The sequence below is a fragment of the Oryctolagus cuniculus genome, chromosome 1, assembly GCF_964237555.1.
Source record: "Oryctolagus cuniculus chromosome 1, mOryCun1.1, whole genome shotgun sequence".
NCBI classification, from domain to species: Eukaryota; Metazoa; Chordata; class Mammalia; order Lagomorpha; family Leporidae; genus Oryctolagus; species Oryctolagus cuniculus.
Window position 1 is genome coordinate 39,171,414 of NC_091432.1, and position 25,985 is coordinate 39,197,398.

Here is a 25,985-nt window from a genome sequence, read left to right on the forward strand (position 1 = left end):
TCTGTGCCTTCCTAAGCATTGTTTTTCACCTTTTAAAGGTAGGGTTACTGTTACTCAGCTCAGAGAATTTGCAGAGATTTAATGCAAAAAGTATATAAAAACATACCACAATGTTCAGCACATAATAAATGTGCTATAAAGATGAAGTATTATTATGAATATCACTAATAATAAGTCATTTTAAATTTTTCCTGGAGAGCGTGGGGAGGATTCTTTAGTATTTCTACTGCCAGGGCTTGTCTGGCCTCTTTTTCCCATGGAGAATTTTACACTCTTCACTCTTCCCCTGTCCCTTGCATTCCTTAGGTGGAGGCTGCTTCAGCCTTAGAGCTGTGCCCTGTGGACACTGGGACAAGGCCCCACCAAGGAATTCCCACTTGTTCGAGGGCCGCAGCAAGCAGCCGTCCTTTTTTTTTTTTTTTTTCAGCTCTCGCAATCTAGTCTAGACACTCTGAGGAGGTGGAGGATATAATTACAGCTTGAAACACTTCACATGCACCAGCAGCCCAGCTCCTTCTGCACATGTGTGACTCAAGCCCCAAGAGAGCAGTGAAACCTGATGATTCACTTGCCCAGATAAGCTGGAAGTGAAACCCTAGAGGTCCAGAGTCCAGTTGCCTTTACGACACAGCACCCTTTACATGCAACCAGTTTCTCCTTTTGGTTCACTTGAAGTCAAAGCAACAAATGTGCCTTGAGCTCTATCCCTCTGGGTACCATGCTGAATCAGCTATTGTGCTTTAGTCCCTGTTGGCTGCTCCAGACTCATTCCTGCTTCTCTCTGAGCTGCTCTGAGGCTGACTTTTTTGGATGCCATCTGTAGCTTCTTTCGTCTTCTTGTTTCCAGCTGGATTCCATCTATGGCACGTGCTGGCGGGAAGGAGATTGAAGAGTCAGAGGAGAGGCAGGTTGGCCTTCTGCCTTCATAGCTGTGCTGCACTGGCTAATACTTCTGTTAGGTGACCTCTCTTCCACTGTTAAAGCTGGCTATAGTTCTTCTTGTAATCTGATAATACTATTTTCTCCACTTACGTCTTTTTAAGGTCGTAACAGCCTTGCTCTGTGGCTAATCCCTGGCAAATCACTACCCTCTGCCCTTACCTGTCCTGCCTGCCCACATCTCTGTAGATCCTGCCTTCCTTATGCTCTTTCCAGTTTAGCTTTGAGTGTGCCATCTGTTCCCTGGCTTCAGTCTGACACATAGACAGCAACCTACCCTTGAGAAGCTTACTATGTTCTTAGAGAGGGTAGTTATCCCAAGCATCAATCAGATGCATACCATCTTCATACCTATTGGATCCAAGAACCAGCTGTACAATTATGATGCACTTAATATTTCTGCTTAACTTGCCTCACTTTTTAAAAAATGATACATTCAATTAGAAGACAAAAGACTTTTTCTCACCAACTATGCAGAATTGCTGCTATGCTTTGAGTGACTTATTCCTTCCAAAATTCATGTGTTTAAATTATAAGCCTCAAGATGATGGTATTAAGAAGTAGGAACTTTGGGAGGTAATTAGGTCCTGAGGGCCCCTCCCTCATGAGTGGGATAGTATCCTCATAAAACAGACCCCAAGGAATTAGCTCGTCTCTTCCATCATGCAAGCACATGATGAACTGGGCCTTCACCAGACACCGAATTTTCCAGTACCTTGATCTTGCATTTCTCAGCCTGAAGAACCATGAGGAATATGTTTCTTTTGTCTATGAACGACCTAGTTTATGGTGTTTTGTTTTAGCTGCCTGAACAGACTAAGACATTTGCCAAAAATGTAATACAAGGGTGAAAACAAAGCAGTATATTAAAGGTAGGCTTACACTCATTGTGGTTAAGGGCGCATACTCTAGATACTCTGTCTGTGCTGGAATCCTGGCGGTCCCACTTTCCAGCTCCGTGAACTTGAGGAAGGCACATAACCTTCATGATTCAACGACAGAGTTGTGAGAGCTAAGCTTATTAATGTATGCAGATATACGTAAAGCATTTACAGCCCTGCCGGGCACACAGGAAGCTCTGCATGAATTTAGGCTGGCATTGTTTACTGATGACGATGATGATGATGATGGAATTTCCTGACTCAGGCTCTGAGCTGCAGTGTGACGAGCAAGGAAGTAAAGACTCATCTCCCAGACGGAGACTTTCTCCCTGATGTAACCAGCAGAGTTTGAAGAGAGCAGAAAAGAGTAACTACCTTATCATCTGGCTCACTGTTATTTGTTTCTCTTTGTTCTCTTTATTGATATGCCTCAAAAGTTTCCTTGTAGGCCAGCGCCATGGCTTGCTAGGCTAATCCTCCGCCTTGCGGCGCCGGCACACCGGGTTCTAGTCCTGGTTGGGGCGCTGGATTCTGTCCTGGTTGCCCCTCTTCCAGGCCAGCTCTCTGCTGTGGCCCGGGAGTGCAGTGGAGGATGGCCCAAGTCCTTGGGCCCTGCACCCCATGGGAGACCAGGATAAGTACCTGGCTCCTGGCTTCGGATCAGCGCGGTGCGCCGGCTGCAGCGAGCCGGCCGCGATGGCCATTGGAGGGTGAACCAACGGCAAAGGAAGACCTTTCTCTCTGTCTCTCTCTCTCACTGTCCACTCTGCCTGTCAAAAAAAAAAAAAAAAGTTTCCTCGTGTACCTCCAGTGGAACACCTCCTATAGTTTTGGGAGCACAGACAGGCAAATGAATAACTACAGCAAATAAACCACAAGCGAAGTGTAAGAGCCAGCACAAAGAAGTGGACAAAGGGGGCTGGTGTTGTGGCACAGTGGTTTAAGCCCCTTGTTCCAATGCCAGTATTCCATATGAGCACTGGTTTGAGTCCCGGCTGCTCTACTTCTATTGAGCTCCTTGCTAATGCACCTGAAAAGACAGAGGAGGATGGCCCAAATGCTTGGGCCCCTGTCATCCACTTGGGAGACCTGAATGGCATTCCAGGCTCCTGGCTTTGGCATGGTCCGACCCTGGCCATTGTGGCCATTTGATCAGTGAACCAACAGATGGAAGATATCTGTCTCTCTGTCTCTCTCTGTAACTTGGCCTTTCGAAAAAATAAATACATTTTTTTTTTCTTCAAAGGAGTGGATAACAAACTTGGTGAGTAGAGTTGGAAGGAAGCTGTTGACAGGCTTATCAGGGTCTGAATTATGGTTAGAAAATTGGCAGACGGGGGAGCTCTTGAGAGTAGAGGGACCAATACTTTGTTTCAATGCATGGGGTTAAGTTAACATAGGAAAGGAAAGGACAGGTTCACAAAGAAATACCACCCCTCCCCCAATAGAGAGAGCAATGCCTCATTACAAACTACCTTGAGAAACTGTTCTCAAAGTGTGGTCCCCACAATTGCCTTGTCAAAAATACTCGAGAATCCATTAGAAATGTAAGTTATTGGCTCTATCCCCAGACCTCCTAATAGAAACTCTGGAGGTAGATCCCGATAACCTGGGGCTTAACAGGCCCTCCAAGTGATTCTCATACATGCTTGAGTTTGAGCACTATTGTCGTAGAGGAAGATGAGAGAATATTAGCAACAAGTGAGCATGAGATTCTTGTGTACACTGAGAGCTATTTATTTAGCACTTTCTATGTGTGGGGTATTGTGCTAATCATTTTACCTCCACCAGCTCTGGTCATCATCACAACAGCTCTGACAGATACATTATTATGCCCATTCTTCAAATGAGAAAATTGAGGTGTAGGCTGAAGTTTAATAGTCATTTATTCGGAAGGCAATGGGGTCTAGAATAATGAGGCCATTGGTGGCAGAAAGAAAGGCAGAGGATGGGTTTGAACAGTTTGTCAAAAGCAGCATTGTCCAGTAGAACTTTCTGCATGGTCTGAAATGATAGCTACCGGTTAATGAGATGACCAGTGATGATTGGTGCCTTGGAGGAACTGAGTTTTCAGTTTAATTTAATTTTAATGAATTTAAATGAAAATAGCTACAGAGAGCTAATGGGTACCATCTTGGAGACAGTGCAAGTCTAAAATCACACAGTAAGTAAGTTACAGGGCAGAAATTGACCTTAGGTTCATCTGACACCCCCCCCCCCCAAATAAAAAAGCTACAGTCTTGTTCACCCTTGCTCCTACCATAACGTTTTTTTTGCCCACTCTCTGAGAAAGACTGTGATCTTCTCTTGGTCACATTCCTGGGAAATTACTTCTCAGACCCAGAGGGCTCTCTGGGCACTCTGCTCTCAGTGTGGCTGGTGGGAAGGCATAAAAGTAGCCACAACAGGCTGATCCCCCAATTTTCCCTTCCGTGTGGATGGAGCTGACTGGTATTTTGGAGGGCATAAAGGAGGTGTGCTGACCCTACCCTTTCTGAGCCTTCATGGTGCCCCTCCTGGCCTTTATGGCAATGTCAGACGTTGACTGGGCCGGCCAGAGACCCCAGGAGGCTCCCTGGACAAGATGTTCTCTAAATTAAATTCCAGGACTTGAGCATATTTTATTTTTTTTATTTGCTTAATTCTCCATGGAGCAGATGGAACATTGAAAACTTGCTCCCAGGAATTCTTGGCCTCCTCAGCCCTATAAATTGTTTAAATCCGTCCCTTGCCTTTCTTTCCACCATTCAATGATCTCATTATTATAGGCAAAGGGTTGGCAAACTTTCTCTGTAATGAGCCAGATAGTAAATATTTTAGGTTTGTGGGCCTGTAAGGTCTCTGTTTTATACTCTTTGTGTGAGATTTTTTTGTTGTTGTTTTGCTTTTTAGGCAACCCTTTAAAAATGTAAAAAAAACATTTCCAACTCTCAGGCAGCATTTGGCTTACCAGTCAGAAGGTGCCCTCATTCCAGGCTCTCTTGCCTTGGGAACAAATGTTTATCAAACTTCAGTAAGCACAAGGATCTTCTGGGCCAGCTTGTTTACACCACAGATTCCTGTGCTCCCAGGAGATTATGATTTAGTGGGCTTGGGCTAGGGTGTAGGCATGCACATTTTAACAGATGGTCTAGGTGACCATTCTAATGGAAATGGTCTCCTGGCACCTTTTGAGCAACTTTAGAGCTCACTTATCAACCAATCCCTTCATTTTACACAGCAAGCAATTGAAGTCTAGGGAAGGGAAGTGATTAGGCTTTAAAATTTCTGAGTTGAAGCTACAGGGAAGTTGGGCATTGGGGGAAGGAAGGTGGCACAGCCTAGGGCAGAACAAGGAGACAGGGAGAAACCGGATGGTGGGTGATTTACTTTAGCCGCTGGGCACAAGCATCTCCTTAAGGTGGCCACACTGCTGCACTTTCAACAAAATCCCCTCTTTTACTTAAAGCACTTTGAGTGAGATTCTCTGTCACTGGCAGTTAAAAGTACCCTAACGGATACAGACCCCTCCTGCCCCCAACCTTCTTTGATCCACCTCTTTTGAGAGAACTATCTTTGAAGGGATACTCCCAAGATTTCTTCCAAAGGTTTAATCCTTTAAATGTCAAGGCCTTTGTAACGGGCTGCGCGGAACTCACACACCTCCCTGCACCTGAAGGCTATGCACAGAATTGGAAGTGGGCCAGGACAGGTATTGGGGATTTTAGCTTGTAACCTTGCTTCTCTCTTCCTGTAACTGAAAAGGGCAAATTGCTTAACTTCTTCTGGCCCTAGCTTTGTCATCTGGAAAAGGAGGCGGGTGGGAGGTGGAAAGAGCCATTGGTTAGGCACCTTTGGTCCTAGATATTATGGTGTTCCAATGGTCAATGTTCCTCTCCTTGATATTCACAACTCACTCCTCCCCAGTTCCACTTTGTTTCCCTCTTCTCCCCACCACCCCCATCTCATTCTCCTTTCTCTTTCTTTCCAGAGCAGAAACACAAAATGAAAGCATTGACTTTGGCCCTGTCTCTTCTTTCCTGGCAGAAATTATACTCCTGAGGAGCTCATATATGTTCTCATTTGAATCAACAGCCCTCAAGGTTTCTCTAGGGAACTTGAACGTTTCCTTCCTGGTTTGAAGAATGGAGTTAATTGACACAACATGACTTTGAATTGGGTGGAAACTTTTTTTTCTCATTTGTTGAAAAGTAATCCAGCGAGTCAGTGGAACTGCCACAATTAAAAAAAAAAAAAGTGCACCCATCTTTGAATTCAGTGGTGCTGGTGGAATGAGTTACCTGTGCCCGACACTTCTGGGATTGCAGCCACTGCTCCTGGCAGGTTTTTCTGTTCACGGAGGGAGGACGTTACCTAATCCACCTTCAACATGTTGTGACAGGAGCCAGGGAGGCCACAGGCCCAAGAGCCCACACTCACGTGAAATCATTCTTGTTTGGGTTTTAATAATGTTTGTTCGCGTTTCTTTTAAACCCTAATGCATTACGTGTTCAAAGCAGAAAACGTAGTAAAACAGAAAACACACAAAGGAAAAAAGCAGCAACACAAATCACTCATAATCCACAACCCAGAGGTGACCACATGCAGGGTTTTTTTAACCATTTTGTTTCAACCACTTCTTTTCTCATCACCAAGGCAATGTGTGCTCAACGCTCAAGCAAACACTAAAGAAAAAAATCCATCATGTCTAACCCCACACCGATGATGTTCACATGAAGCCTGCGAATCAATACCCGACCCACCGCGGCTGCCCAGCCTGCTTTCTGCCTTTCCTCACGTTTGTGTCACTCCCAGGCTCCAGCATTCCATGTTCTGTGAACTGTAGGTCTTGGGGCTGGCAGAAAGGCACAAGCATATTTGCTTTAGTGCTTTGGAACAATGCCTCCCTGAGGGCTGGACCCCAGGGAGGGTCTGTACACAGCTCCGCGGAAACACATGGCCACCACAATCCTACCCCCACCCCCCCGCCAGAATTTAAGCAGCATGTTTGGCATGCTCCCAAAAGAGGGTTTGCAAACGACTGTGAGTGCCAGTACTCCCAGGCAGCAAGAGGACCTGGAAGACTGTTATTTGCAGAATGAGCTTCTGATGCTGTCATGTAGTTGTCCACCTTTGTCCCCAACCCAATTCCCTTTCTCTGGCTCTCGGACTCCAGTCAGAAATACCAACACTCTTGCAAATGTCCGGCTGCCACTTTCTTTGGCCCTGTCCATTCTGTCTAGAAAACTCTGAATATTTTCTTACCAGGTATGTGATAAAAAGTGCTTAGAGTCCCATTCCCTTGTCTGTGGAGTCAGACTGACTCAGGTTTAAATTCTGTTCCTGCTGCTTGCCATCTTGTGAACTTGGATGAACCAACTTTGTTGAACCTGTGTCAATTTCTGTGAAAAGTCACGGTAGCCATTATGTGTTAAGTGCTTATTAAATGCACGATACCCTTCTCACTGTTTTTTCATTGTTTACATTTATTTTTATTTATTTGAAAGAGTTACAGAGAGAGGTAGAGACAGAGACAGAGGTCTTCCATCTGCTGGTTCACTCCCCAGATGGCTGCAACGGCCGGAGCTGCGCTGACCCAAAGCCAGGAGCCAGGAGCCTCCTCTGGGTCTCCCACGTGGGTGCAGGGGCCCAGTGACTTGGGCCATCTTCCACTGCTTTCCCAGGCCATAGCAGAGAGCTGGATTGGAAGAAGAGCAGCTGGGACTAGAACCAGCGCCCATATGGGATGCCAGCACTTCAGGCCAGGGCTTTAACCCACTGTGTCACAGTGCCGACCCCTCACTGTTTTTTAACATATTAACTTATTTAACACTCAGGACTAACTGGAAGATACTGTTATTTTCATTTTACTGGACAAAGGGATTTGCCCAGAGAGGTTAAGCCACTGGTCATCAGTTACACAGCTAAGTGGCCATGCTGGGACTCAGATTCAGGTGATCTGTTCTCAGCTATTCCTTTAACTGCCTTCCTGATCAGGGAAGTATTAATGACAAAGAGAATGGCGAGGGTTGAATGAGAATTTATCTCGAGTACTTCAAACAGAGCCCAACCAATGTGCTTTACCTTTTTTGGGAATCGGTGGTTAGCCTAGTGGTTCAGACATTCATCTCCCACATGAAGAACTCTCCCACATAACGAAGTGTCTTGGTTCAATTCTCAGCTCCAGCTCTGACTCTACCTTCCTGCCAATGCAGACCCAGGGAGGCAGAAGTGATGGCTCAAGTGATTGGGTTCCTGCCACCCATGTGAGTGACCTGGATTGTGTTCCCAGCTCCTGGCTTTGGTCCAGGTCCAACCCTGGTTCTTGCAGATATTTGGAGAGTGAACCACTTGACGAGAGCTTTCTCTCTGTTTCCCTGTCATGTGCCGGTTTGTGTCCCTGCTGCTCCTCTTCTCACCCAGCTCTCTGCTATGGCCTGGGAAAGCAGTGGAAGATGGCCCAAGAAGGACCTGAAAGAAGTTCCTGGCTTCTAGCTTCAGATCACCCCAGCTCTGGCCATTGTGGCCATTTGGGGAGTGAAGCAGCAGATGGAAGATCCTTCTCTCTATCTCTCCCTCTCTCTGTGTAACTCTACCTCTCAAATAAATAAATAAAATCTTTTTTTTTTTTTTTACAGAAATCAACAGTGAAGACATATGGCCTGGCCTTAAATTTTTTTTTTTAATTTAAAAATTTGTCTTTCTAAATTTTTGCCTTTTTTTTTTTGTTTGGTAGGGGAAGGTTTGCAAAATGTGGTATTCTTTTAGAATTGCAAAGTGTCTATAAATCTTTAATGGCCAGATTATAAAACACAATTATGGCCGGCGCCGCGGCTCACTAGGCTAAATCCTCCGCCTTGCCGTGCCGGCACACCAGGTTCTAGTCCTGGTCAGGGTGCCGGATTCTGTCCCGGTTGCCCCTCTTCCTGGCCAGCTCTCTGCTGTGGCCCGGGAGTGCAGTGGAGGATGGCCCAAGTGCTTGGGCCCTGCACCCCATGGGAGACCAGGAGAAGCACCTGGCTCCTGCCATCGGATCAGCACGGTGCGCCGGCCGCAGCGTGCCAGCCGCGGTGGCCATTGGAGGGTGAACCAACAGCAAAGGAAGACCTTTCTCTCTGTCTCTCTCTCTCTCACTGTCCACTCTGCCTGTCAAAAAAACAAAAAACAAAACAAAACAAAACAAAAAACACAATTATGTACTTGAATGCTGTGTATTTACTAAGTCCAAGTACTGTGCTAAATGTTTTAGATGAAGGATTTCGCTGAAGCCTCGTGGCAGCCCTGTGGGGAATGTAACATCTTTATCCTGTGGATGACACCATTCTGCTCGGTGTGGTGAGATAGCGCTGCCACGGTCACAACAAATGGCAGAGCCAAGATTTCAGCTGGAATTGCTTCACCTCAGAATCAGAATTCTTAATTCATTTTTGCTAAAAGATGTCATTCTTCAAGGTATTAATGTCTGGGGGTGGGTTGGGGATGGAGTTGCACAGAAACAGTAGAGGTTGTCAAGAGTTCGTTGGGGGCCCTGTGGTGCAGCAGGTTAAAGGCCCAGCCTGCAATGTTGGCATCTCATGTGGGCACCAGTTCAAGTCCCGGCTGCTCCTCTTCCCATCCAGCTCTCTGCTATGGCTTGGGAAAGCAGTAGAAGTTTGCCCAAGTCCTTGGGCCCCTACACCCACGTGGGAGATCCGGAAGAAGCTCCTGGCTCCTGGCTTGGTTCTGGCCTGGGGTGCCCAGTCCTGGTCATTGTGGCCATTTTGGGGGAGTGAACCAACAGATGGAAGACCTCTCTGTCTGTCTCTACCTTTCTCTGTAACTGCCTTTCAAGTAAATAGAGTAAAGGTCATTAGAAATGTATACTGTGGAAGAAACTATGCATGGATTTCAAAAATTTTTGTACCAAAGTGAACTTACAATACATTTTCCATGAGCTTTTTGACTTGTCCTCTTGAAAAGGTTATAAGACAGCCATATAAGACAGGTGTCGGTAAAAGTGTCTGTGGGCTACAGAGCTGGGAGTCACTGAGGCAGCCATGGGATGAAGCACAGGCCTGTGGGCTCAATGCATTTGCAGTTACTTGGCAGCGTGGGTTCCCCCAGCCAGATCTATGTGGATGCTGCCCCACTACCTTTGGACGCACTTAGGGAGCTTCCCCGCTAGACATTGGAATGAGACTTTCTTAGCACAGGGGCCCAGAGTTTCAGGGTTTGTGATGTAGGTGGTGAGATTAGGAAGCAAAGGTAGAATAACAGGAAATCTTAAGGAGAGTGAGGTTTGGGCTACAAAGTTTGCTTTGTTTTGTTCTTGTTTTTCGTTAGTGTAGTATTTCCTTTGCCTGGCACTTTTTGAAAAGTGAAGGAGGAAAGAATTAAACTGATAGAGTCCCTACTATGTACCAGATGCTTGATACAGACTCTCTTTTGAGCTTTGTAATTTAAAAAAAAAAAATACTTTCTTTATTTATTTGACAGAGTTACAGATAAAAAGGGGAGAGAGAGGGAGAGAGAGAGAGCAAGAGTGATCTTCCATCTACTTGTTCACTTCCCAGATGGCCACAATGGCCAGGACTGAACCAGGCCAAAGCTAAGAGCTTCATCCTTGTCTCCCATGTGGGTGGCAAGGACCTAAGTACTTGAGCCATCCTCCATTGCCTTTCCCAGGCCCTTAGTTGAACAGCTGGGATATAGAGCAGCTGGGACACAAACTGGTGCCAATGGGGGATGCCAGCATTGCAGGTGGTGGCCCTACCCACCACAGCACAGTGCTGGACCCTGAGCTTCATGCTTTCATAGGTAAGTAGTACTAGTACTCTATCCCATTTCGTAGATGGGAAAACGAACACCTAAGAAGCATAGGTCATTTATTTAGGATCTTGAAGAAACAAAATGGTTAAATTGGGTTTTGAAATCAGATGCTTATGATTGCAAATTCCCACTGGACTCAGGAATAAAACTAACCCAGTGTGATTTACATGGCTGAAGGCCAACAAGCATGTACCAAGTAATGAGCAGATCCATGGCTGTACAGTTGAGCAGAAACTCAGTGCCTAGTGCAGGCAAGAAGTCAAGACGAGTCATCCTGTAAGCAAGACATGGAATTCCTGAAATGCCAGCACCCAAAGTGAGTGTGTTTGTGATTTTGTTCCAGAAATTACTCTTTATTATTATTTTTTTTAAATCTCAGTTGATAGAGTGAAGAAGTTTCTGAATGGAAAGTAGAACTTCAGGGAGTGAAGCGCAATGCAACATGGTGAGCTTGGTTGTACAGAGTGACCTCACAGAAAAGTATTTTTATTGGAAGTTTCTTGCAATTCACACTGTTCCTGCTTCTGGGTCTTTCCTCCAAGAACTGTGCCTCAGAGGTTTTCTCTCTGACTGGGGAGATATCCATCTCCAATCCTGTGTGCAGCCAGGATTAGTGAGATCTGCCCTGGTGTGCTGCTCAGTGACTTCTGTGACCCACGCCCAGAGATAACAGCCCCTAAATCTCCTGGTCCCTCCCCAACCCTTCCTGGAAAAGCCAGCTCCTTTGCACTGAGCTGCTTCCTGGAGTTTCTTGGTTTCCTTTATTTGGTGTGAGGATGGCCGGGAGGGAGAACTGAGAGCCTTGTTGTGTTTTCGCCACAGGCAACTGCCCGTGGAATTTTCCCTGATGTCTGTGTGGTTCTCAAGTTTCTCAACCTGTTCCCCCAGAGCACTTGGAGTTGGCTCTTCCACTCACAGGAAATACTCGGAGCTGCCAGGCTACCAGGTTAGCCTGGAGGGCTACGAGTAAATAAACAAAAAGGATCCCTCCCCAAACTGGATCAATTTATTTTCAAACATAGGTCTTTGCCCTGGGGTTGCCATGAAGCCACAGGAAAGAGTGTGGGCAGAGGCTGTTGTAGCCTGCAGGGCAGCCGAGGGACTCCGTCTCCCTGACCCATTTAAGTCACCCTGTGATTGATGATTAGAATGGAAACGTAGCAACCGCAGATGGACAGTCAGTAGGGTAAGGGAAAGCCTACGCTGCCTGTTCCTGGCATCTGCCCTCTCTTGATGTCAAGAAGGCACTGTACGTGGAGCAAAGATTAAAAGCATGGATTACGAAGTCAGATAAATCTGGGCACAAACCCTGGCAACACTGCTCACTGGCTCGGTGACTCTGGGTAGATTTGGATCCCTGTCCTGAGCCTTAGGTTCCTCAAGGGGAGGGCACAGTGCTAACTCTCTCTCAGTGCTGTTCTGAGGATTCCCAGTGTGATTCAGAGAAGAGAGTCCCTGCAGCAGAGGCTGGCAAATAGCCAGTGCTTCATCCATGTTGGCTGTGAGAAAGTAAATTCCTCAACCCAGGCTCTGGCACCGAGGAAATGCCTGATAAGTGGTAGATAGTCCACAGAATCCTGGCATGCCAGGGTTGGAAGGAATTTTGTCTGCAGCCAATTTAATTTTATCTTTTCCTTTTATAGATGAGGCTGCTGAGGCTGGGAGGGACTTGTAGCACATTGACAGAGAGAGTTGACTGCATCACGCTTCTGGCTTCTCCCTTTGAAGAACATCCAGACTCCTTTGCTCTTCACACTTAGTTTGGGGCATTTCAAGGTGCATTTCCTGGAAAATTCTGAGTGGCTCCTGTCTAAGAATCTAGACTGTCAGTTTCATTTGATTTGGGAATCAGTGCCATGATGGGAAAACACGAACCACTTCATTTGGCAACCGTAGCACTGGGTTCAAATTTGACCAAGTCATTAGTTCTGTGGCCTTGATCTAATGATTACACTCTGAGACTCAGTTTATTCTTCTGTAGAATGGGATTTGAACAATACTTTGAAATGTATTTTTGAAGATGTAATGAGTTACCATATAGGGCTGAGCATGTTGTGTGGGCCTGGCACATCGTGCTCAGAAATGCTTATTGTTACTAAGGGTCAGGTTGCAAGGACTGAATACTTAGGAACTCTTTCCGCTCCATAGCCAGTTGTGCGCTTCAGTGGCAGTGGTGGTGGCCTTGGTCACAGGACAAGGGTAGAGCAAAGCCTGCAGTCAGGTGGAGGGAGAACACCAGAGTTGTCAGGATTCATGAATCAGGAGGGCAGTGGTTTGCAATCCTAGTATAGATTTGGGATCCCAGACTTTCTCTGCGGATGGAGGCCTTGAAGCATGTACAGCAACATTCTTGTTATTTTTTTCTTTACTAGACAAGGCCATCAGACACAGCTAGAGGCTTTTCTTGTTTCACCCAGGAGTCATGGGCAAGGACATGCATAGAAGCCAGGCAGCTGTCAGGAGAATTCAGGCCGGGGTGGGTTCAGTGCCCGTGCGACACAGCCGGTGATTGGGAGGAACACAGCGAAGTGTGACATCTGCTGCCCCAGCACCTCCCCACACCCCTCCTCCCTTGTCCAGCTGCTCAAGAGCAGGAGGAAGCTAGCGTTTTCCCACTGCCATTGTGTTCCTGACAGGTTCATCAATCTTAGCTTATCTCGTCCTCATAACCTCTCAAGCTGGTTATCATTGCTGTTCTGTGGGAGAGGAAGAGGAAGAGCAGACTGAGAAGTGCCCAAGGGCACACATGGAGGCAAAGACAGCATTCAGTTCCAAGGTCTTGAACTCCAAAGCCCTGCTCCTTTCATGGCAACAAGTGGTTCTTGCTGGCCCAACCAGGAAATCACTGGAAGCTTCTGGCTTATCATTTACTAGTGTGGTGTATGACCAGAGGAGACGGGAATAAACATAGCAGCAGGCAGCTCCTGGCACTGACAGCTGAAGCAAAGAGAGGGCTAAGCCCAAGATTCCTTCTTGGTTCCAGGATTGCTCCCTCTGCCCCCACCGCCATCCCTTCACCTTCCTGTCCCCAGTGCCCTGGACAGATGCTTGACCTGGAGAGGGCAGCCTGTCCTGGTGCCAGCCCCACATGCTCAGTCCTAAGAACAATAGCTGGAAGGGCCCCTTGGAGCAAGTACTTCCTGAAGTGCCCAGAACAGCCATTGTCCCTGCGGCTCAGGAACAATCACAGCTCATGCCAGCTTCCGTGCTGTGCTCCATTTCAGAGCTGCCTGCACTCTCAGCAGAGCCCCTGGGCCTGCTGCTGCGGCCTCTGAGCTCCAGGAGAGACAGGTGGAGGACAAGTGCAGGAGGCCAAGGCTCAGACTGCACAAATGTCTAAAGGTTCTAGGATGACCCGGGATTTTTTTTTCCAAGTTGAAATTGCAAGAATAATCTAAATATTCACTTTTTTAAAACTTCCTATAAACTAAGTGTCTCATCTTTTTTTTTTTTTTTGGACAGGCAGACAGTGAGAGAGAGACAGAGCCAGAGAGAAAGGTCTTCCTTCCGTTGGTTCACCCCCCAAATGTCCGCTATGGCCAGCACGCTGCATCGATCTGAAGCCAGGAGCCAGGTGCTTCCTCCTGGTCTCCCATGTGGGTGCAGGGCCCAAGTACTTGGGCCATCCTCCACTGCCTTCCCAGGCCACAGCAGAGAGCTGGACTGGAAGAGGAGCAATTGGGACAGAACCGGCGCCCAAACCGGGACTAGAACCTGGGATACCGGCGCTTCAGGCGGAAGATTAGCCTGGTGAGCCGTGGCGCCGGCTAAGTGTCTCATCTTTAATCCTTACTTTTTGGTCATTTTTCTTTGGACTTTGAAAACAAAGAAGGAGAAACAAAAGCACTAGGAAAAATAAAATTCTGTAATATGACTAACCATTCAGTTGTTCATTCATTAACATTGAAAAAGGCTTGCTGTGTGCCTTCATTGGAATTCAAGAAAAAGAATTGTTCAATATTTATTCACTTGTTTACTTATATACTTATTTATTTATATGCAGTCATTCCACAATAAAAATTGAGGCCTTGCCAAGTTCCAGGTGTTGTGAATGTGGCAATACCTGGGCAGTGTGGATCCTGCCCTTGCAGCTTCAATTCAACTCTGGAAGGTAGGCAGTTGAGATACCTGGTGTGTGTGCTGAGCGCTGGGAAGGGGTAGCACAGGTAATAAGGACACATATAGGAGAGGCAGCTGATGCTGACCAAGAGTCCCGGAGAGTGAGGTGAGGTGGGGGGCTGGGAGAATGTAGAAGAGAGGTTGGCATTTGTAAATGCTGGAGGTGAGACAGAATGCTCATTACCCAGAAATGTAAAGGAAGTCCATGTAGTTGGATTGCAAGAGGAATCATAGTCTCTAGTGGTTATGAGCCCAAGCTCTGGATCCAGCCTGGCTGGGTTAGAATCCTTGCTGGGCCACTTATGACTGTGTGTCTTTGGCCAAGCTATCAACTTTTCAGTATCTTAATTTTCTTTGTCTTTAAATAAAGAGGATGAAAGTAATGGTACCTACCGCATAGGCTGTCGTAAAGATTGTAATAGGCATGAAGTGTGGGAACCGTATCTGGCAAGCAGTAGCACTAAAGAAATGCCAGCTATGATGAGGTGGGAAGCGAGGGACAGGAGGCTTGGAGAAGCAAGTCTGTCAGTTCCATAAAACCTGTGATGATTACTGCCCGGCATTCGCACACCCGGCAGCATCAGGAAGACTCAACTTCTTTTTACAGGGAACCTGCAAAATTGAGTGGTTGTTAAAAACCTGGGCCTTGGGATCAGAGAGAACTGGATTCCAATTTTGTCTCATCTGTGTGGTCTTGGACAAATTATTTGCCCTCTTTGAGTCTCACCTTTCTCATCTGTAAAATGGGCATAATGACAGCACGTTCTTTATAGGGTTAGGGTGAGGATTGAGTGAGATAATATATGTAAATAGCATAAAAGACACAGTGCTGGAGAAGTGGTAGCTATTATGGCGGTTGGTGAGAGATGAAAGAGAAAGAACCATAATACAAGGGAGGATCTCTTCTAATAACCGGGATGATGATGCCCTTAGACACTGTGGCTCCAGCCACTCAGCAGTTTCCTGTTGCTTGGCTTTGCCTCCTGCCTTCATGTTCCCTGCTCTCTCTCTGCTGCATCTAACAGGCTCAGTGCATACACAGTCTTGAACTTTCCACCCCCAAACCTCCAGAGCATGGGGGAAACATTACTTACTAGAGGGACGTCATTAGTCCTCTGAGCCCCCAGACACAGCCAAGTTCATGTTCCCTGCTGAACTCTCTCCTAGTACATTACTTTGATTAGTGTCTGTCACCCATCTAGGCCGTAACCTCCATGAAGTTGGGAATCATGTCTCTTTCACTTATTATCGCGTTTCCAGCGCTGAACATGGCCTCCCTTATAAGGAGCCAATAAATATTTACTAAATGAGTGAATAAACCCGAAGGCAACCCAAGATTGACCTCTTAGGAACAGAGAAGTTGAAACCTGTTCCTAAGGCTCGGGTAACACTCAGCACAATTTTCCGAGGCCCCTCTGTGTTTCCCCATGTCAAAGCAGCAGACTCTGAGACCCCTTCCCTTTGCCTGGACAGCGGTGTAACTGATATGTCCCACTGTGATGACCTGGAGGGCTGATTAAGAGTTTATGTAAATGTTGAAACTTTTGGCAGCATTCGTTTCCCTCTGATTTTTGGCATGACTCAAAGCAGGGGAATTTTTCAAAAGCGACGGCTTTCAGAGAATACTCACACCCAACGGTGGAAACCTTAGAAGAATGGAGTGCAGAGGAACGTTCCTTGGCAAGGGATTAGGGGACTCGGAGCAGGTTTTCAAAGGCATATGGAGAAAAGATGTCAGCGTGAGCTTCTTGCTCTGACAGAATCTGAACTGCTTTTAACCAGCACATTTCTAAGAGGCTTTTAAGTGAAGAGGCTGAGGTTGTAGGCTTATAAATAAATGAATGTTTGCAGGAACGTCTTTGTGGTTCATGTGACAGGGCAAACTTCAGGGAGAAGGTTACTCCCTACATCAACAGCTTAATTCCTTCTTCTACCTCTTGGTTCAGTGAGCAGGAGCAGAGCGAGCCCTGGATGAGTAATTGGGGAACAATTTTCCCCTAATCTTGACGCTATTTTTCAGGAACAGTGTGACACTGGGCAAGATATTAATTCTTTGACTCAGTCCCTTCCATCTGCCCAGTGAGATTGAAAAAGATCTTGTCAAATTTTACAAAATTGACTTGTAACATCAGTGATTAAAACTTAAACCTAACCCTAATCCTAACCCTAACCCTAAATCTAATCCTAACCCTTAGTATGTGCCAGCCCTTGTATGAATGCTGTCAATCTTTGTAACATATCATGAGACAGATACTATCATCGTTCCTGCTTTACAGATGAGAAAACGGAGGGACAAAAAAAAATCTAAATACTTTGCTTCAGGTCATACAACTTGTAAAGAGTGGAGCCAGGATTTGGACCTAGTATTCCTGGCCCAGGAAACTGACTTAATAATTGTTCTGTACTGGACTATCTTTCTAAGTAGAGGATACATATGTAGGGAAGGATTTTGAGATGAAAAAAGTCCATTTGTATGCTGGCTGGCCAAGATCTCAACATAAGTCTTCAGTGGGAAGGAATAGAGTCGGCTCGCTACTCAGGGGAGACATTAGGTCTCCATGGCAACTGTCGCCTTCCAAAGGTGAGCTTTTACATTTTTGTGGTTAGCATTGGGGAATTAACAGTGCTGAGACCCTGGGCTTAGGGACAGTTATGGGCTTGCATCTGGGCTTGGCTACTTCACGTGTAATTTTTAGGGTAAGTTACTACTTTGATCCAAGTTTCGCAGTTCCCCTGATAAATTGGATGATGAAGGTTACAGGGCATTGTGTGGATAACATGAGAAAATGTCCAGCATATGGTCCTCAATCGATTTTTACTCTCCTTTTTATTGTAGCCTCAAGAAAAGGAATTTATTTGGTGCCAGTCACACTCTTATCCTGGGTTGGGATATGTTTGTTTATTCTCTGGGTTCTTTGGAAAGGCAGAAGGTAAAGTGTTTTTCAGATCATATCGTATAATTTTTCAGGTTCTCTTCCACATTCACACTTGTCTGCCAATGAGCAATTTCTCTGTTTCTGGGTCTGAGGCAGACGACAATTTCTCATGAGGCTTTATCTCTGTTCAGTGTAGGGTCCCGGCCCCATTCTAGTGACGAACTGAGATGGACATGAAACATGAGGGGGCCAGTGCTGTGGCATAGCAGGTAAAGCTGGCACTACCCATCCCATATGGGCACCAGTTCAAGTCCTGGTTGCTCCACTTCTGATCCAGCTCTCTGCTACAGCCAGGGAAAGAAGTAGAAGATGGCCCAAGTGCTTGGGCCCCTGCATCCACATAGGGGACCCAGGAGAAGCTCCTGGTTCCTGGCTTTGCATTGGCACAGTTCTGGGCATTGTGGCCATCTGGGGAGTGAACCAGTGGATGGAATCTCTCTCTCTCTCTCTCTCTCTCTGTTTCTACCTCTGTTTCTCTGTAACTCTGCCTTACAAATAAATAAATAAATCTTTTTTTTTTAATGAGAACATTAGATTCCATTCATTTTCCCTGGGCACCATTTCTTGTCCCAGCTGTCTGAAGCCAAGGGGTTTGGTTGTTTGACCAGGAAGTCAGCTGGGAGGCTTGAGAACCAGACAAGGCTTCCTATCACGGAAGTTGGAAACTCTAGGAATGTCATCAGACAATCCATAAGGTCCATGAAGGCCACTTGGAACTGCACACCTTAGAGTCTAGATGCAAATTCCGGTGAGGTCAGGAGGGCTGAGGATTATATACAAAACCTGAAAAACTGGCCCATACCTACAAAAGGTCAAGATTCAAGTTTTGAATAAGCATAGGGAGTTACATATGACCTTAATTTCTAGAAAAGAGGGTACTTTGTGTGTGAAAGTGCCAGTTGATTTAAACTCAGGTGGTGTGTTAGACTTGGAGGACAGCCAGATAAAACCTGGAGTTTCCCTGGTGGCAAACATTCAGGTGCGAGGGTTACATTGCACAGGAAGGAGAACTGACTTTGGTTTTTAGTTCTTACCTAGCTTGTAATAAACAGTAGTTGCATGTATTGAACATTTTTCTATGGGCCAAAGACCATGAACATTCAATCTTCTTTAATATCTATAGCAAGCCAATACTATTTGGAATTTTTTTTTTTTTTACAAATGAAGAAACTGGGATTCAGGAATATGGAGTGATCAATTCTTGGTCAAATAGCCAGAAGACAGGAGAGCAGAGCCAGTTATATGTGACTCCTTGGCTTCCTTTCTTAGCATTTTTCCTGTTTTCCTAAGCTTCTTTCATTCTGGTTTCCCTGTTTCCCCCAGCAGGGTTCCTGGAAGGCCCTTGCACTTTAGCTGGCAACCAGAAAGTTTTGCTACTGTTGCCTTTTCTCTGACTTGAGGGTTCTTAATGAGTAACTGATGTGTCTCCTCCACTTCTATTGACATTGGTCACCTGCCTCTGAGGAGAGATTCCCGTACCAGTATTAGGATTTTGAGGAGGAGCACATTTCCTGAGGATATGCTAGAGGACCTAGGAGTTGCACCACGCAGGATCCCTCACAAGCATGGTCCCTCTGCTGAAAACGACACTGCAGGACAGAACCTTGAAACTCTCTTTCCATTGGGTGATGTTCCTGCCCATCAATAAGTCTTTCTCGTTGGTTTCAATCTACCCATACCCTTTACTTTTTAAAATATTTACTTTTTTGAAAGGCAGAGTGACACACTAAAAGAGGGAAAAACAGAGATCTTCCATCCACTGGTTCACTCATCAAATGCCTGCAATGGCTGGGGCTGGGCAACTGCATCCAGGTCTCCCATGTGACATGGGACCCAAGTATTTGGACTATCATTTGCTGCCTTGCCAGGCAGATCATCTGGGAGCTGGATTGGAAGCAGAGAAGCCAGGACTCAAACCAGCACTCCAGTGAGGGATGCCAGCATTGCCAAGAGTAACTTAACCCTCTGTACCACAATGCCAGCCCTTACCCATGTCCTTTAGCTTTTAGCCAAGGATTTTGGAAGGGCCTGTGTGTCCCAATGTTCTATTCAACCCTTTACTCAAGGTCAAACTTATGGGTTGTTTTACAAACACAACATTGTAAGCCCTGCTCTAATAGCAGCTTAGAGGTAAGTAGGAAGATTAGGTTCCCTTTTATTGGATAGAAAAGTAGGTGTTGTGAAGCTATTGGTATTGTCATGGTCACAGGCTGATAGAACATCAGAAATATCTCTCTGATCAGTTCTATTCTCCATCTTTTTTTCCAAGTTTAAACTAAGTCTGAAGTCAATTTGTATTTGCCCAGGTATTAATGGTTGTAGAGTGTGGTTCTTTTTTTTTCTACCACATTGACTCAATATATGTTATTTGAGATAACTTCTATATGTAAGAGATCATGTTTTTTGACACTTGTGGTTGACTCTGCTTTCAGAGAAATTGCAATTCCATAGGGGTGACTGATTGCTGGTATGATAAGCACTCTCATGGAGGAAGTAGCAGGTCTTATGTGGACTCATAAACAGAGCACTGTTTAATGAGATCAATGAAAATTTTGAGAAAGAAGTGACAACCAGACTATGTCCACACATGTAAGACCTTGTAAGGAGAAAAGTTTCCATGAATTGTGCCTTTTGAGTGGAAATCTAAAGCAAAGATGCAAAATTATAATTAAAAATTCAATTCTAAAACAAAAATATTATCAGAGATCTTCTCTTCTGTCTCCCTTACTTGTCAACATAGGAGAAATCCACCTGAGTATGGCTCAGTTCTTTGAGCCCTGATTATGACATAACAAGACAGTATTAAAAGAGGGCATCACTCAGAGATGAAGGAATTTGAATCCTTGTCATTAAAGGAATGGGTTGTATTTGGAAGGGTGTACACTACATAAGGCAGAGGCATAGCATCTTAATTCTCGTCTGGGACACAGTAGACCTCCATCCTCCTCCTCCTCTTTACGCAAACACTACAGATGGAATGCCCTGAATGATGACTCAGAGTCATTAATAACATGACCACTTGTGCAGCCCAAAGATTAGACAGCCAAAAGCCAAGAGTCTGTTGTGTTGAAGTGGCGCTGGGTGGGAAGCACTCTCCCCAGAGACTGGGGCAGGGTATGACTTGCCTGCCAGAGGAGGGTTTGCAGAATGTTTAGACTGTGACTCATGAAGGTCTTACATGAATAAATAGCTCTCTTTCTGCTGTGATTGTTGACAGGGCTGGTGACAGTCTACCTTTGCCGTTGCCAGTGAGAATCTGATTCTGATTTTTGACAAGTTCAACTTTCCTAACCAGCCAGGCCCTCCAGATGAACCACTATTGAAAAAAGGCTTGGCTAAAGTGAAAGATTAATGAAGAAATGGTGATATCTGTAGGCATGGAATCAGAAGAACAAATGTCTCCTCCCAGCTAAGGAAGAGTCATCATCGGGAAGAGAGGATTGAAGGAAGAGTTTTCTGCTTTCAGGATTGGGGAGGTGTTATCTTGAATTCTCAGGTGGCCAGTTGGTCAGAGACTGTCTCTTTAGTGATGATCTCAGAGCTTCAAAATTCTGGTGAAAAGAAGGGTTGTTCTCTTTTTTGGAAACACCTGTATAGTTGTCCCATGTTTTCCATAAAGGATATGTTTCTAAGAACCCCAGTGGATGCCTGGCCTGTAATAGCATATATACTATATCAAATATACTATGTTTTTCCTAAGCATATATATTATGATAAAGTTTAACTTATAAATTAGGCACAATAAGAAATTAACAACAGTAATTAATAATAAAACAGAAAACTTTAACAATACATGGTAAAAGATGTGAAGATGATCTCTCTCAAAATGTCTTATTGTCCTGTGCTCTCCCCTTTTCTTGTGATGATGGAAGATGATACAATACCTTTGTGATGAGATAAAATGAGTTGAGTTGAGGCACTGTGAAATATCCTTAAGGTATTATATAAGGTTTATTCAAACACAAGCATCATGAAATCAAAATAGTCAACTGATAACCAAGACGGCTACTAAACAATTGATGGGTGGGTAGCTTACACAGAAGGGATGCACTGGAAAAAGAGATGATTTTTGTCCTGTGCATGATAGAGCATGATTTCATCGTGCTAGATATAGATATGCACAATTTAAAACTTACAAAATGTTTATTTATATGATCTTCCATTTAATGTTTTGGACTACAGTTGAGCATGGGTAACTGGAACTCCAGGGAAGTGAAAGCACAGGTCAGAACAGACCACTGTATTTTTCTGGATGTATTTGAATATAAGTAACAAAGAGCCTGACTGGTAGTGCCCTAAGATAAAGATATTTGATCATTTTATATAATAGGAAATCTAAAGGGAAATAGTCTAGTGTCAGAACAGCACCTCAACACATTCAAGTTACCACGCACTTTTTTCATTCTTTTTGCTTAGGTAGGTCATTGAGTCTTCTGTTGGTTGTTTCACGGGTACAAGATGGTTGCCACATATCCAGATATTATAATATTCAAAGGTACAAAGGTAGCAGGGGTTATGAATATGAAGTGGCAACAGATCTTTTTCCTGTAATGATTATATCATTTCATCACTGTAGGAACAAATATATCTCAAACACGCTTCCAGCTGACTTACTCTTTTTTTTTTTTTTTTTAAAGATTTTATTTATTTATTTGACAGGTAGAGTTACAGACAGTGAGAGAGAGAGAGACAGAAAGAAAGGTCTTCCTTTTCTGTTGGTTCACTCCCCAAATGGCCGCCACGGCCGGAACCTCCTGGTCTCCCATGCGGGTGCAGGCACCCAAGCACTTGAGCCATCCTCTACTGCCTTCCTGGGCCACAGCAGAGTGCTGGACTGGAAGAGGAGCAGCTGGGACTAGAACCCGGCACCCATATGGGATGCTGGCGCTGCAGGCAGAGGATTAACCAAGTGAGCCATGGAGCCAGCCCCCAGCTGACTTACTCTTATATGTAATTGACCAGAATATTATTCATTAGAATTGGGTCACATGGTCACGTTTAGATGCAAGGGAACTTAGAAAGTATTTGAGTATTTGGCAAATGTTAATAGCCAAGAGTGACAGACCAGTCATGATCCAGTACTGTCCCTCCCTTACCCCCGGCCACTCTACCTCAATGCTGGGCACCTTGCTGTCTTGAATGAAACTGATGTCTTTTCTTTTTTTTTTTTTTTAAAGATTTATTTATTTGAAAGTCAGAGTTACACAGAGAGAGAAGGAGAGGCAGAAAGAGAGAAAGAGAGAGAGAGAGAGGTCTTCCATCTGCTGGTTCACTCTTCAGTGGGCCACAATGGCCGGAGATGTGCCGATCCGAAGCCAGGAGCCAGGAGCTTCCTCCAGATCTCAAACGCAGGTGCAGGGGCCCAAGGACTTGAGCCTTCTTCTACTGCTTTCCCAGGCCAGAGAGCTGGATCAGAAGTGGAGCAGCCAGGACTTGAACTGGTGCCCATATGGGATGCTGGTGCCTCAGGCGGCGGCTTTACCAGCACTGTGCCACAGTGCTAGTCCCAAAACTGATGTCTTATTGGTAAGAAAGAAGGTTGTTGGATACAGGTGGTAGTTTCTGACATATACCCTAGGAAAGTCAGTTCCACTTTATACTATGAAGACCCACCCTTCATATAACATTAATAGAAGCAGGGATAAACTTATGAGTCTGTGGGATTTTCAAGGCAAGGAGGTCTTTAGGAATGGGATGGATTCCAAAGTCTGTAAGTGCGTGCTAATAGAACACTCAGAGAAAAATAAGTCCCTCATCTCTCAAGGCCTACATCAGCTTTCCCTGCTTGTGAAACTTCTTCCAGGCAGAACTAGCCAGTTCCTCCTTCTTGCACTCGGCTCACACTTTATGCGTCACCACACTGAATTCAGAATCAACAGATACTTACTATGTCCTGATTCTGTCCTGGTCCCAAGGTTGGTATCTTTCTGCATATGTGCACAGGGGATCTTCCATAGGTTCCCACTGTCATCAGGTAATGGGCATTCATGGATAGTAAACTCAGAAAAATTTTAAACTCTGCTCACAAGGTCTTTTGTGTCCACCCAGTTTACATCTCCAGTCTCAGATGCCCCCACCACCTCACCTTTGGTACATTTCATCCAATCTTAACTGGTGGAAACTCTCCATGCCTTTGCCCTGCAATTCCTGCTGCACTACACACTCTTTCCCTGAACTCTCACTCGTTTTTCAGGCTTCACCTTAGACGTCATTTCCTTTGGAAGGCATTCCTGGCACTCCAGGACTAGGCTAGATGGTTTTTTCTTTGTGATTGTTTTTCCTACCCTGTGTATCATAGCTCTTCACTGTAGTGTAACTGCTGGAGTGGACTGGGTTGCCAGTGCCTGGTACCGTGTCTGATCCATCCTGGGGGATATTCGTGGAGGGACTGAGTGACAAGGGTTTGTATTGCATATTAAGTGTGGAATCCTACAGGAGAGCCCAAAGGTGTAGCCTGGTTCAGAGGAGCTTTCTGAGCACCCTTGAGGCTGCAGTGGAGGAAACACTGGCCCAGTTGCCCTGTCTCTTTGACCAAACCTCTCCTTTGAAACAAACATTTTTCTTCTGGAAAAAAAGAAGAATTAATTTTCATTTTTTTAAAAACCAGGAAAAGTCCCCCCATTTGTTTTATTTCCCAAACAAAATATCACACTGAAGACCAAGCTCAAAAACATTATAGGGGAAGTGCTTTGAAGCAGGTGTATGCTAGGTTGCTATTACAGTCATCACAAATTTTGATAGTTTGTGTGACTTAAAGCAGCACAAATTTATTATCTCATAGTTCTGTGGGTTGGAAGTCAGATGGTTCTCACTGAATAAAAAGCAAAGTGTTGTCAGGGCTGAATTCCTTTCTGGTGGCTCTCTGGGAGCATCCATTCTTCACCCTTTCCTAGAGGCTACAAGTTTTGGCTCATGGCCTTTCCTTCATCTTCAAAGCCAGCAAATGTTGCTTCTTTCTGACCATTCTTCTGTAATCACAGCTCCCTCTCACCACGGCAGGGAAAGGCTCTTAATTTTTAAAGACCTGTGGGATTAAATTGAACCCAGTCTGTTAATCCTGGGTAATTGCCCCACCTCAAGGTCCTTAATTTAATTACACCTGCAAAGCCCATTTTGCTGTGCAGAGTAACATATCAGGTTCTAGGGGTTAGAACATGGACATCTTTTGGGCATCATTATTCTGCCTACAACAAGGGGGACATCTTTCGGGAGCATTAGTCTGTACTACAAGGGGGAGAAAAAGCAGGTGGGAGCTTTCGTTTTTTGGGGGCAGCTCTCATTTCCTTAGTGGGCCCTGGAACCTTGGAGTTTTGGACCCTGATGGCCTCTCAGAACTTTTTTGGCTGTAGTGACAGGAGGAAATAATTGTATGACCTTGGAAAGTTGTTTATGTCTCTGTTACACCATTTCCCCACCTGTAAAATGGGAATAATAAGTCTATCAACCTGATTCAGCTGTGCTGAGGTTGGAGGACGCAATCTTTGCAAAAGACTTAGCCCAGGGCATAGGACATAGGAACAGGTCAGCAAATGTTAGCATTTTCATTATTCCTGATGTCCCTTTCCATTCTAATATCTGGCTCTATCATATTGATCTAAAACATTCCTATACCAGATGGCCTGGGAACTGGTTTCTCTGGGTCACTTAGCTATCAAAACAAAACTTTTAAAAAAACTTTATTTATTTTACCTGGAAAGTAAAGCATATTTTTGTGCCCAAGGGTTAGAGAGGGGTTTTTGCTGTTGTTTTTTTTTTGAGTATTTGGGGAAAATGAAGAATATTATGGTTACTATTGAGAACCAAGGGGCTGGGTGATAGCCAAAGTTTGTTCACACCAGAAGGTAATGTGTAGGCGCTGGTGTTTATTTAGGAACATATAAAAAGGGCTGAGGCTATGACTGCGAGACAGTTTATGAAACACAAACACTAGGAAGTTTACCAAATATTGGGCTTGAATTTTATAGCTTCTGGAAGAAGCACTATATTCCAGTTGACAATAAAATCCAGCCTTCTAAAGGTAAATAGTCCCTCTTGTCATTTTTGACAAAACTAATCCCCAGGGATCTTCATGGGTCGGGTCCTTCCTGTTCCAGGGAGACAGCTTCCTTCTCTTGTCTCCAAAGCCTCCTGGTGGCATCTTTGAGCCAGAGCCAGCCAGGGCATGGAGTGTCAGTAGCCTTCTGGGTACTCATCCTTTCGGATTTCATCATGCCACTTGGGGGCATTCTACCTGAATATGGAAACTCAAAATGTGGGAAAAATGTATGCAGAAAGATGCCTTTGTTCGTAATAACCTGAATGGAAAGTAACCCAAGACGTCTGA

General features: G+C 45.1%; 1 protein-coding gene across 1 annotated transcript in view; it reads left to right on the forward strand.

Moving 5' to 3' along the window:
- The window catches only part of CCDC34 (coiled-coil domain containing 34), a 160,186-nt gene extending 138,732 nt beyond the window's left edge, over positions 1-21,454 (forward strand). The window contains exons 9-12 of the transcript XR_011387889.1: positions 9,049-9,251; positions 14,611-14,718; positions 17,563-17,656; positions 20,880-21,454. The gene's annotated coding sequence lies outside the window, so the exon portion shown is untranslated. The remainder of the gene's footprint in view (positions 1-9,048; positions 9,252-14,610; positions 14,719-17,562; positions 17,657-20,879) is intronic.
- The last annotated feature ends 4,531 nt before the right edge of the window (positions 21,455-25,985 follow it).